Source organism: Schistocerca cancellata, chromosome 6 (assembly GCF_023864275.1).
Source record: "Schistocerca cancellata isolate TAMUIC-IGC-003103 chromosome 6, iqSchCanc2.1, whole genome shotgun sequence".
Lineage (NCBI taxonomy): Eukaryota > Metazoa > Arthropoda > Insecta > Orthoptera > Acrididae > Schistocerca > Schistocerca cancellata.
This window is the reverse complement of record NC_064631.1, coordinates 80,387,122-80,401,558: the sequence shown is the minus strand read 5'-3', so window position 1 is coordinate 80,401,558 and position 14,437 is coordinate 80,387,122.

Here is a 14,437-nt window from a genome sequence, read left to right as displayed (position 1 = left end):
ACATCTCCCACCTATGGAAATTTTCTGAGTGAGCCAACGGGCTGCGTACCGGTGTACAGAGAAACAAGTACTCAAATCATTTCCCACGCTCACTGACAGAAGGGCTCCCTGTGGCTCCACAAAACAGAAAACAAAGCGTAGCGCTAAAAAGGCATCTGCCTCTCTCGCAACTTAGTAAGATGATACCTCTATTATAACGTTTTCAGCCAGCACACCAGGGAGGCGTCCTTTTACCGAAAAACTGCTTACGTGTTTTCTGCAGCCAGAATTCGTCCTCTCATCAGCTTTATTTGGTCTGGGCGAAACGCAGATACTATCAGCCTCTACGTGTCTTCATAGGCCCCAAATCCATCTGTTGTACAACTACAGCGTCCCGCTGGCAGCATCACCTCGGCGCCCGAAAATACAGCGCTCGACCGCAGGTGTTGACTCCAGCCAGCGGTCCCCTGGTGTGCAAGAAATCTTCCCTTCGGGACGGCCGCCAAAAAGACCGCGGCCAACATTCCTCCTCTTCCACTTGTTGCTACAGCTCTCACAGAACCACGAAAGTAGCAAGCAGCTGGCATTGCTAGAAAACATGCGCTATGCAAACTTGAATCTAAGTGAAATTATGAGGAAGAGACTAAGTGAATCTGTGGATGGATCACAGAACCACTCTGTTGTGTCTAGACAAGACAGCCTAGACACAATGAGAGGAAGCCGAAAGGCACGCGCCTAAACTCACGCAGGCTGGCGTGAGGTCTTGAAACAGGATACGTAATGATTGCCATAAAGAAAAGTACGTAGCTTCTGGAATACTTAACTTTAATCCACATTTGTAGAACATCGCTCTTGATACATTAATAGAATCTCAATATCTATACTGGTAATGGCGCCTTGCTAGGTCGTAGCAAATGTAGCTGAAGGCTATGCTAACTATCGTCTCGGCAAATGAGAGCGTAATTCTCAGTGAACCATGGCTAGCAACGTCGGCTGTACAACTGGGGCGAGTGCTAGTACGTCTCTCTAGACCTGCCGTGTGGTGGCGCTCGGTCTGCAATTACTGACAGTGGCGACTCGCGGGTCCGTCGTATACTAGCGGACCGCGGCCGATTTAAAAGCTACCACATAGCAAGTGTGGTGTCTGGCGGTGACACCACACACTCATTGATCCCTACAGATCAGTTTAACAGCACAGTCACGATCCAGTTAGTTTCCACATTAGCTTATCAACGTGGAGAAGTGAACTAAAACTGGGAGGAGGCAGTCCAGGCTTAGACAGTTGATATCTTTAAAAATGTTCGGAATCCGATACCTCAATATTTTTAAAAAAATAACATTAAAGAGCCTCAAAATTTCAGGAAAGTATCGATATATCAATTTATCGACGAAAACAGTATCGACGCTGGCCTATAGAAATATTGGCTATACATTGTAAATACACTACCTTCTTCAGAGCTCAATATTTAAGCATTGATTTATTATTAGACATTCTGTATGCCAACAAGCTAGCACCCTGATTATCACCCTTAGAAAAAGGACTGAAAGGAAAACGATACACGTTCACACTTGTAGACAACCTCTTTGCCAACAATGCATGTAAGTGGCACAATAAAAGTTGTCCGATGGGTCCGTCATTCGGTTTCGTCACTTCCCGGGTTTGTCTGGAACGCTTCACGTCTAGTTCGCTGTTTTTTTTTCTCATTTCTGCAAACGCTAGCGAACTAGCAGTTGCAGCGTCAAAATTACGTAGTGAAGTTAAACGCTGCAGTTTCTGTTAGTAGCGCCGAGTGCAATTTACCGAAAATTGCGAAGAAAGAATATACACTCCTGGAAATTGAAATAAGAACACCGTGAATTCATTGTCCCAGGAAGGGGAAACTTTATTGACACATTCCTGGGGTCAGATACATCACATGATCACACTGACAGAACCACAGGCACATAGACACAGGCAACAGAGCATGCACAATGTCGGCACTAGTACAGTGTATATCCACCTTTCGCAGCAATGCAGGCTGCTATTCTCCCATGCAGACGATCGTAGAGATGCTGGATGTAGTCCTGTGGAACGGCTTGCCATGCCATTTCCACCTGGCGCCTCAGTTGGACCAGCGTTCGTGCTGGACGTGCAGACCGCGTGAGACGACGCTTCATCCAGTCCCAAACATGCTCAATGGGGGACAGATCCGGAGATCTTGCTGGCCAGGGTAGTTGACTTACACCTTCTAGAGCACGTTGGGTGGCACGGGATACACGCGGACGTGCATTGTCCTGTTGGAACAGCAAGTTCCCTTGCCGGTCTAGGAATGGTAGAACGATGGGTTCTATGACGGTTTGGATGTACCGTGCACTATTCAGTGTCCCCTCGACGATCACCAGTGGTGTACGGCCAGTGTAGGAGATCGCTCCCCACACCATGATGCCGGGTGTTGGCCCTGTGTGCCTCGGTCGTATGCAGTCCTGATTGTGGCGCTCACCTGCACGGCGCCAAACACGCATACGACCATCATTGGCACCAAGGCAGAAGCGACTCTCATCGCTGAAGACGACACGTCTCCATTCGTCCCTCCATTCACGCCTGTCGCGACACCACTGGAGGCGGGCTGCACGATGTTGGGGCGTGAGCGGAAGACGGCCTAACGGTGTGCGGGACCGTAGCCCAGCTTCATGGAGACGGTTGCGAATGGTCCTCGCCGATACCCCAGGAGCAACAGTGTCCCTAATTTGCTGGGAAGTGGCGGTGCGGTCCCCTACGGCACTGCGTAGGGTCCTACGGTCTTGGCGTGCATCCGTGCGTCGCTGCGGTCCGGCCCCAGGTCGACGGGCACGTGCACCTTCCGCCGACAACTGGCGACAACATCGATGTACTGTGGAGACCTCACGCCCCACGTGTTGAGAAATTCGGCGGTACGTCCACCCGGCCTCCCGCATGCCCACTATACGCCCTCGCTCAAAGTCCGTCAACTGCACATACGGTTCACGTCCACGCTGTCGCGGCATGCTACCAGTGTTAAAGACTGCGATGGAGCTCCGTATGCCACGGCAAACTGGCTGACACTGACGGCGGCGGTGCACAAATGCTGCGCAGGTAGCGCCATTCGACGGCCAACACCGCGGTTCCTGGTGTGTCCGCTGTGCCGTGCGTGTGTTCATTGCTTGTACAGCCCTCTCGCAGTGTCCGGAGCAAGTATGGTGGGTCTGACACACCGGTGTCAATGTGTTCTTTTTTCCATTTCCAGGAGTGTAGAATAAAACTATCGGCTCTCTATATTGTCAATTCGACAGCGATATATCGGGGGAAAATATATCGTCCATATACATACCAGTATACCAATACTTTCTCATCAGACCTAGTCCAGGCTCACGCTGACTCCCCCCGCCACCACCGTCCGCATTTTCCCTCATACGTCTCTGACCACCGCAAATATTGTGATTTACATTTTTGTTCATCGTTTTCAACAATTATTTTTGAAGAATGCTGATGTGAACAACTACTACACAAGAAGTGTTAAAATTGTTGTGTAAGGCAACTGGTGTGCTACTTCTTCCCATCGGAAATCTTGATATTCCATTCACACCGCAGTCCCCATTGCAATCGGACTTCTTTTTTGTGCACCTATACTTGCTTCACACAGAGGAAGAGAAAGACTATACGTGATGAATGTTCACAAAGTATTAAGTCTCTCTCACACAGTGAAAGTAAACTTATGTTCCACTTCTATTTCAAAAGAATATTTTCAAAAATTTACTGAAATTTGCGAAGAAAGTATATAGAATAAAACTATCAGCTCTCGATATTGTCAATTCGACAGCGATATATCGGGGGAAAATATATCGTCGATATACTGTACATACCAGTATACCAATACTTTCTCATCAGACCTAGTCCAGGCTCGCGCTGACTCCCCTCACCACCACCGTACCTATGGTTCGGCAGTATTAAACAATATAATGTACAAGAAGAGGCTACAACTAGATATGGCATACCTGAGCAAACTTATGGACCCTCTTCATCGCCGAATTGATGTCACTATCAAGGCCAGAGGCTGCGTCAAGTGGTACTAGCGTGATGCCTCCTGAGAGCAACCATATGTTCGTTCAGTGTACCTACGTTTATATTTGTATTCAGTTATCCACCAGCAAAGTACTTTGGGTTCAGCTTTCCTGAGATAAAAATGTTATCTAAAGAAGTACGCTGCTTAGCAAAATTTTCCCCTAATTCACATTAATATACAAGTTCTTTGAATTCACATCTGTCGCTGCTTCGATTACTGTGTAAACGTTAAATGTACGAATATGACAAATGTAATTAACGTTGTGCTGTTGCGTTTCTTATCTTGTGAAAGAAAAAAACACGGTGAAATGTTGAAACGTAATGAAACATCCTGTGTGCTTCACTACATATGCGACTACGACTCGCATCACTGAGTTATCATAGTTTCTCTTCCTCTTGCTCTTTGTAATTGTGTCTTACGAAGTTAAGTTTGAAACAGTGCGGAGCAAAATTATCTAGAGCTACTCCACCCTGCCTTACCCCTGCACTTTGTCAACCAGTAACGCCCTTTTTGGCTTTCATCTTTCTGTGATAGGAGGATATTCCGAGATTATCTAGCAATATAGGAACTTTTGCATTCCTAGAAGTATGTGTGCAATATAAAAAATTTCTCCTTTCTTTAAAAATCTTCTAAATGCTGTTTACCCTCCGCGTGAACCTTTGGACTGGAACTGGCAGCGCCAAATATCACTCTGTTTCCGTTGTGTATCAGAGACTAGATTCGCAATTGTGTATTTAGTGTCTGTCATTTGATGGGCATGTTTTCGAGAAATTTTTAATTCGTTCTTAGATGGACTACGAGCCAACCTTCCTCCTCCGTTACCAAATGTTGAAAACATCCAGAAGGGTTCAAACCGCAATAGTCGTTTTATTTTTTAAGTCTCAGTTCTCTTGCCGTACAGCAATCGGTGCTGTTTGTTCGCATAACACAATAAGATCGCTGATGAGACGTAATTCTGTCGCAGGTGACCTTCGATCCTCATTAAAAATTAGGACATTATAATACACTCCTGGAAATGGAAAAAAAAACACATTGACACCAGTGTGTCAGACCCACCATACTTGCTCCGGACACTGCGAGAGGGCTGTACAAGCAATGATCACACGCACGGCACAGCGGACACACCAGGAACGGCGGTGTTGGCCGTCGAATGGCACTAGCTGCGCAGCATTTGTGCACCGCCGCCGTCAGTGTCAGCCAGTTTGCCGTGGCATACGGAGCTCCATCGCAGTCTTTTAACACTGGTAGCATGCCGCGACAGCGTGGACGTGAACCGTATGTGCAGTTGACGGACTTTGAGCGAGGGCGTATAGTGGGCATGTGGGAGGCCTGGTGGACGTACCGCCGAATTGCTCAACACGTGGGGCGTGAGGTCTCCACAGTACATCGATGTTGTCGCCAGTGGTCGGCGGAAGGTGCACGTGCCCGTCGACCTGGAACCGGACCGCAGCGACGCACGGATGCACGCCAAGACCGTAGGATCCTACGCAGTGCCGTAGGGGACCACACCGCCACTTCCCAGCAAATTAGGGACACTGTTGCTCCTGGGGTATCGGCGAGGACCATTCGCAACCGTCTCCATGAAGCTGGGCACCGTTAGGCCGTCTTCCGCTCACGCCCCAACATCGTGCAGCCCGCCTCCAGTGGTGTCGCGACAGGAGTGAATGGAGGGACGAATGGAGACGTGTCGTCTTCAGCGATGAGAGTCGCTTCTGCCTTGGTGCCAATGATGGTCGTATGCGTGTTTGGCGCCGTGCGGGTGAGCGCCACAATCAGGACTGCATACGACCGAGGCACACAGGGCCAACACCCGGCATCATGGTGTGGGGAGCGATCTCCTACACTGGCCGTACACCACTGGTGATCGTCGAGGGGACACTGAATAGTGCACGGTACATCCAAACCGTCATCGAACCCATCGTTCTACCATTCCTAGACCGACAAGGGAACTTGCTGTTCCAACAGGACAATGCACGTCCGCATGTATCCCGTGCCACCCAACGTGCTCTAGAAGGTGTAAGTCAACTACCCTGGCCAGCAAGATCTCCGGATCTGTCCCCCATTGAGCATGTTTGGGACTGGATGAAGCGTCGTCCCACGCGGTCTGCACGTCCAGCACGAACGCTGGTCCAACTGAGGCGCCAGGTGGAAATGGCATGGCAAGCCGTTCCACAGGGCTACATCCAGCATCTCTACGATCGTCTCCATGGGAGAATAGCAGCCTGCATTGCAGCGAAAGGTGGATATACACTGTACTAGTGCCGACATTGTGCATGCTCTGTTGCCTGTGTCTATGTGCCTGTGGTTCTGTCAGTGTGATCATGTGATGTATCTGACCCCAGGAATGTGTCAATAAAGTATCCCCTTCCTGGGACAATGAATTCACGGTGTTCTTATTTCAATTTCCAGGAGTGTATATATGATAGTTGAAATCTGGGTCTCACTGTGGGGCGCGGTCTGACAGCCTAATGGTAAAGTGAGGTGACCGCTCGCGAGAAGCGGGAAAATTTTGTCCAAGTCCTCGTCCGGCAAAAGTTTTGACCGTGCGGTTCTGTGCGCTATTCTGGGCGCTACAGTCTGGAGCCGGGCGACAGCTGCAGTCGCAGGTTCGAATCCTGACTCGGGCATGGATGTATGTGATGTCCTTAGGTTAGTTAGGTTTGATTAGTTCTAAGTTCTAGGCGACTGATGACCTCAGCAGTTAAGACGCATAGTGCTCAGAGCCATTTGAACCATTTTGAACAAGTTTTGATTGTCTTAACTCCATTATACAGCTCATAGTGGTCCATATTCGCATCTGTCAATACATTTAGTGTATTATAGTTAATGGTCCTTTTATGTGCATCATAGAGTGTTTCATCCTTAGCAGTAGACTGATTGAGCAAAACAACTAACTACACTGATATGACGTCGTGCTGATAGCATACTGATGGAACTCCAGTTACACGCGCTTATCTTGGCATTGCGGATAGCCTGCTGGCCAGAGGGCTGCGTTCCAGCAAGATGTCATATATTGACAACATGAACACTTGTACCTTGTTAAGCTTAAGGCTATTTGGAGCCGTCAAGAGCACTCCAAGTTAGGGAATTAGAGACGTATTACAGAGACCAGGCAAAAGCAGTAGTGTATAGATTACCGGAGATAAATACTAACACTAAAGCTCTGCAAATTGCTGACGCTCTGGGCAGCTGCTCCGGGGAGGACTTCCACTTCATAGATTTAACTGTAAACTCCATCCAGAGGCTAGACGCTGTCGAAAGGCGCGACTGTAGAAGATGACCAAAAAAGGCACATCTTAGCAGAGGCAGTAAGCCTGATACCTGCTCCTGAGAACTGCAACGTCGGTGGATTTACACAGGTTAGAGTGCAACTACAGCAGTCGCCACCCACAGAAGGCGGAGGGCGGGACCAAGTCACGTAAAACACTGTTGTTGCTGCCCATAACTGGAGTGGCAGTGACCTTACAGCTGAATGCTGTTAATACCAAACTAACGTTGTTAATCTAAAGTCCAGAAGCATCCCTACCTACCGAGTAGGAGTAAGGGAGGAATCTAAATGTGATTGGTGAGAGGAGCCCTGGAGATGAAGAACGACTCACCAGATTGGCGAAAGGTTTAGCGCCGGTGGATTGGTGGGTCGACTGTAGGAAGAGTGAAATGGTACACCGTCACGATTCTTTAAAAACTAATATTTTTGGGGCTTAAAAATAATTGATATTGACTTGGCTGGACAGTTTTCAAAACAGCAATTAATTGGAGGAACAATTGCTTTTCGTTAACTGCGTCTTAATTTCCCTTGTGATGTGCAAGCAGTGTTTGGAGGCAGTACATGGCTGACACTGGGTGTTGTAAGGGGCGACCACGCAGACTATGGTGGCCTTGAAGCATTTCCAGATGCTAACGTTTTGGCCTGCAAGACATGGGTATAGCTGAGACAGCTGGCATATTAGCAAAAGTCCCTGAAAGTCCTCTGTAAGTTTTCCTGCTGCTCGCAAATTTGTACTTAATGTGCTGCTAATGTTCGCTACTTCTTTTAGCACCTGCCCCCATGGCTTTAGACACTGACTTCTGTTGTGCAACCAATTGTCTCCTTTGCTTTTTTTCTAATGTTTAGAATTGGCCTTCAGTGGATTAGTCAGTCTGATCGCAAATAAATAGTGTTAATCAGGCCCTTTAATTCCATAAGTCTTCCGCTGAAGGTATCCTGTGGAGTTCCCAAAAATCGCATCTCTCGTAGATCCCCTCTGACTTTGGCGCTGATCCGAGTGATCATTCTGCCTTCGTTAAGAATTTGTCTTTTTGCATTTGCTTCTCAGCGCTCGGAAATTGTAGACTGATCTTAAATCCCTGTCTTCCCTCTATCCCGTGTCAGGACATAAGGACGTACCCGCATGACGCGCTGCGCTGTCTCCATTACATAGTTAAAGATGGTACAAACAGATGTTCTGGTAAAGGAAATGTTTCAATCGATGGGACAATCAGAAAAAATGTAACGTTTGTGATAGGAAACCAATGACTCTGAAGCGCAGTGACTTTTTTTTTTTTTACAATCATACACTATAGAAATAACTTCCCCAAGTACTACTGTGCCCGAATCTTCGTACACCCATGCGGGTTTTACACGTTATGTACGACTCACCAATGTTGGAGCTCTTTACGTTATTTATCGTGATCTACATCTACATCTACATTTATGCTCCGCAAGCCACCCAACGGGGGCCACCCAACGGAGGGCGCTTTACGTGCCACTGTCATTATCTCCCTTTCCTGTTCCAGTCGCGTATGGTTCGCGGAAAGAACGATTGCCGGAAAGCCTCCGTGCGCGCTCGAATCCCTCTAATTTTACATTCGTGATCTCATCTGGAGGTATAAGTAGGGGGAAGCAATATATTCGATGCCTCATCCAGAAACGCACCCTCTCGAAACCTGGACAGCAAGCTACACCGCTATGCAGAGCGCCTCTCTTGTAGAGTGTGCCATTTGAGTTTGCTAAACATCTCTGTAACGCCATCACGCTCAGCGATTTCAGTTTCTCTGTCGAAGACGCGGAGACGAGGCGCGAGCCCCTCCGAGACTTACTTGTGATATGAGGCAAGCTGCATGGTGCTGCCACGCGGGCTTAGCCGAGCGGTCTTAGGCGCTGCAGTCATGGACTGTGCGGCTGGTCGCGGCGGAGGTAGGAGCCCTCCCTCGGGCATGGGTGTGTGTGTTCGTCCTAAGGATAATTTAGGTTAAGTAGTGTGTAAGCTTAAGGACTGATGACCTTAGCAGTTAAGTCCTATAAGATTTCACACACATTTTTTGCATGGTGCTAACACGGAAACAACGGAGGGTGGCACGGAGGGGTAGGGGGAGCGGCATGGTTACAGTTGCTGCTGGCATGAAACGTCGCCGATGACGTTGCCCTCGGCGTAGTACAAACAGCACGAATGAGCGTCAGGTAGCCTCTCTGTACCTCTTGTCGTGAGTAACATCAATATACCTGTTCAACTACGGCGTTGTTTTCGTCGAGCACTCACACAGGCTTCCTTCGAGGGCTCGGTCAAACTGCCTTCTAACCAAAAACCAGAAGCCGCCATTTCATGTAACCTCGGTTGAGTGGGCAGTAACTACTATTTTCACAATATCTTTTCCTATCAACACGTATGGTGTTCTATAAAGCTGATTCCTGCACCTTGCCTCAGATTATACACTCCAACTGAAAAAAGAGCTCTTGTTATGTCTAAAAAAGCTTCTCACTGCTTCTGCGTCTCTCCCTCGCCCGGAAAAATAGACAGAACCATTCTTGCAGAAAGAGGGTTTCTTCACAGGTATTCCACGCGTTCACTTTGGAGACTGGCAGCCGTATTTCTACCCCACCGTGTCTAAAAGCAGCCCGACGGCCATGTATCTCACTACGGAAAGAACACGCCGTATAGTCGGCCATGTTAGCTTCCAGTACTTTCGCGTCTGCTCTCTCTCCTCTCACGCATAATTAGCTCAGCATATTAGCTCAGGAAATTAATTACGCCCAACTAAAATGAAAGTTTGCTACTACATCGCCTTTATTAAACACAACAGAAAACAGCATACATTGGATGGCACTTTCGGTCGGTCCGGGAGCCTCGCACGGATAGCCTAATGCTTAAGGCGACCGCTCGCGATAAACGGGAAACGCCGGTTCGGGTCCCGGTCAGGCACAAATTTCCATACGTCACCAATAGGTGACCCAACATAGCCGAAGCCAAGTATTCGCATTTAGCGAATTTATTTGGAAGTAATTTCGGACTGCAGTCAGTCGCCAATAATGTCTCTTCGTCCTGAGATGCCAGTAAATAGTTCGTTGTATTGCAAGTACATTCATACATACTTCTAAAATAGGGCAACTGTATTAAGGAAAAAGAAACCTTCCAAAATTATTAGCTAAAAGAGCCCATCGAGATGCCTTAGAGCGATGTACGAGTACGAGGGTGAGTCAAATGAAAACAAATTTGTAATAACAAATCGAAATTTCGCTCCGTTATCCTGTAAGTTGGTAAGCGTGCTACAAACAGCGTGCAGAATGGCTTGTAGGTGGCAGCATAGTGCAGATGGACACATACCGTCGCAGTATCAGTATAAAGAGGGCCGCCCCACTTGCGACTTGCACCAGGGAAGAACCGCGCTCTGTTATTCGGTTTTTGCGTAGTGAAGGTGTGAAACCTATTGAAATTCACCGTCGAATGAAGGTTCAGTACGCTGATGAATGTTTGTCACAGCAGCAAGTCTACGAATGGAGTAAGAATTTCGCAAATGGTGTGACTTCAGTGGAAGATGCTCCTCGTCCAGGTCAGGCACAACGAGTTGTGACTCCACGGAACACTGCAGCAGTTGAAGCCATAGTGAAGGAAAACCGCCGAGTGACAATGAATGACAATGCAGCGTGTTTACAGATTAGTCATGGGTCAGCACACCACATTGTGCATGATGTGCTCCAGTTTTACAAAGTGTCTGCAAGGTGGGTCCCACGGCAGCTGGCTCCTGAAATGAGAGAACGATCTGTTGATGCTTGTGAAGAACTTCTTTGGCGCTTTGAGCGAGAAAGTGATGGCTCCCTTGCAAGAATCGTTACTGGGGACGAAACCTGGGTTCACTTCCACCAACCGGAAACGAAGAGAGCTAGCAAGGAATGGCGCTATTCATCATCGCCAAAACCGAAGAAGTTTCGAACAGAGACATCAGCAGGGAAGGTTATGCTGACTCTCTTTTGGGACGGAAAACGCGTCATTTTGGAGCATTACACGCCTAGAGGGACCACTGTCACAAGCGCATCATACACAGTTCTCCTAAAATTCATCTGCGGCCTGCAATCAAATCAGAGTGACGTGGAATGCTGTCAGCAGGTGTCCTTTTGCAACATGACAGTGCAAGGCCACATACTGCTCGTAAAACAGTTGCAACAATCACAGTCCTTCATTTTGAGCGTCTTCCTCATCCACCATACTCATCAGACCTTGCCACAAGTGATTTCCATATGTTTGGACCACTCAGAGACGCGATGGGAGGAAAGATGTACTGTCCTGATGAAGAGGTACGCCACGCGGTGCATACGTGGTTGCGCCGACTACCAAAGGAATTTTTTTCTAAAGGAATTTATGCATTTTGTAAGCGCTGGAGGACTTGCATTGAGCGTGGGGGAGGTTATGTTGAAAAGTGATACAGCTTCATACAACTTCTGCACAGTAAATAATATTTAATAAAATATTTAAGGGTTTCATTTGACACACCCTCGTATTAATAACATATCAAATGATGTTCCCGGATACCGAAGGATAGTGTTGACCAAGTGAGAAATAAAAATATTAAGTTAGTCAAAATAGCACTGAAAGAGAGGAATGCTACAAGACCCCCTTTTTCGTCCATATTTATCTAATTTGTCTGTAGAAATTGCAACACAGCAAAAGTTGCACCATGGGAATCAAAAATAATGGTAAGGAAACTGTATTCGAGTTATAGATGGTATAATAGTCTTAGCGGATTCTAAAAAGGGGATTAAATACAAGTTAAAAATTTATTTGTGGTCTTGGACAACTACAAACTGAAAAATACACAAACAAGCCTAAAATATTTATGACAGATAAATCGAACGCACAACTCGGACGAAACGTTTACGTATAAAATAAAACATTGTAGCAAGAAAACAAGTTTTTCTACCTATGAAGTACAATAACAGAAATGAAGTATAATAGTTATTAAAAAAAGGATTACAATGATTCCATAAGCCCTCAGAAATAAGAGGATATTACAGAGAAACAACCGGATTAATATTGAAAGAAGAAAGTAATCGATAAAGACATCTATTCGTAACATTTTAAGCTGTGAAATGAAGGGTGGGCTCTGCGCAAACAAGGAGAGAAAAAAATTAAAAGCAATAGAGATGTAGGTATGGAGAAGAGCCACAAAAACATCCAACACTGAAAGAAAACGTAAATGACAACTGTTAAATGAAATTAAAGAGAAAAGTTCTCCAAGTAACTTGTTACAGAGGTTTGAACTACATAACTGAACATCTAATTCACGATGACAGTTTCATAGAGAAAATCTTTGAAGGAAAACCCTTGAGAATAAAACAAGGGGCAGGATCAGAACACCCACATCAAAAAGTGTTGTCAGCTAAATGAACTGCAGCAACTGCATCAAAATGGTAGCGATGGAGAGGGAAAGAGAAGGATAGTTGTAACAACAAGGTGTTGGCTTTAGTGTCCGATAGTGATGAGTCAGTGTCATAAAATATCACGAGAAAAATACTATGAAATTTTATGTTATGACAAGGATATGCAAGGGCTTGAAGGTAATGCAAATATAGATAGACGTGGAGTTTCTCAACTCGATGCCACCTATCGAAGCTATAAAAATATTCTGTAAAAATAAAAGCAGCGTGAATTAAGCTTTGAGATCCAATGTTCTATTATATATTCGGAATCCCTTTTAGTTGGAAGCAGGAGAAAATCCTTCCAGCTGGACAGAGAAAAGTAAAAGAATAAGAAAAGAAGATTTTTAAATAACTGCCAAGTAATAAGCCTACTAAACGCATCTAAGAAACAGTACAGTGGAATTTTAAGCAACAGACTCACTGGAACAGCTGAATTTTTCTCATTTAAGGGCAAATGGATTTTACAACAACACAGTCAACTAGTGGTCATTAAGATGTGTACACAGTAGACCCAGCAAGGTTGCCACTTATTGAAATGAAAACGAGAAAAAGAACGAGAACCTAGATGGGGTAACGCAGTAAATTCCTTAAAATAAGAAATAATAAGCGAAATGAATAATTTTAGTAAACAATTGACGGTCTATGCTGTGTAAGACATTAAACATTTCGAATGATGAAACTTACCGTTTAACTATCCGTTTAAAAGTTCTCTTACATACATAAGGTTTTTCCTTTTTTGTTATATATATACTGGCTTTTTAGGTTATTTTGAAGTATTTGATTTTGTATTAATGTACTGCCAAAGTGAGAATGAAGTGTGCTAGTGAAACACTTATGCTGCGCTTGTCCCTTAAGCTTCTTTGCAACCCCAGTCCAACAGCTCCGCTCGTTTACAGTTAGGTTTTGCACTCACTTCTTCTTCCTCCTCCTCCACTTTCCCCTCCAACCACTATGCATCTAAAGTTTAATATAACGTATGTTGACAGTTAATGAACGTTAGCCTCAGCTCAACTGCAGCGGAAACCTTTGTAATGCTCACAAATCTGATAACGGATAGATCTCATGCATGTTGTATATTTGTACACTCCTGGAAATTGAAATAAGAACACCGTGAATTCATTGTCCCAGGAAGGGGAAACTTTATTGACACATTCCTGGGGTCAGATACATCACATGATCACACTGACAGAACCACAGGCACATAGACACAGGCAACAGAGCATGCACAATGCCGGCACTAGTACAGTGTATATCCACTTTTCGCAGCAATGCAGGCTGCTATTCTCCCATGGAGACGATCGTAGAGATGCTGGATGTAGTCCTGTGGAACGGCTTGCCATGCCATTTCCATCTGGCGCCTCAGTTGGACCAGCGCTTGTGCTGGACGTGCAGACCGCGTGAGACGACGCTTCATCCAGTCCCAAACATGCTCAATGGGGGACAGATCCGGAGCTCTTGCTGGCCAGGGTAGTTGACTTACACCTTCTAGAGCACGTTGGGTGGCACGGGATACATGCGGACGTGCATTGTCCTGTTCGAACAGCAAGTTCCCTTGCCGGGGAACTTGCCCAGTGTAGGAGATCGCTCCCCACACCATGATGCCGGGTGTTGGCCCTGTGTGCCTCGGTCGTATGCAGTCCTGATTGTGGCGCTCACCTGCACGGCGCCAAACACGCATACGACCATCATTGGCACCAAGGCATAAGCGACTCTCATCGCTGAAGACGAC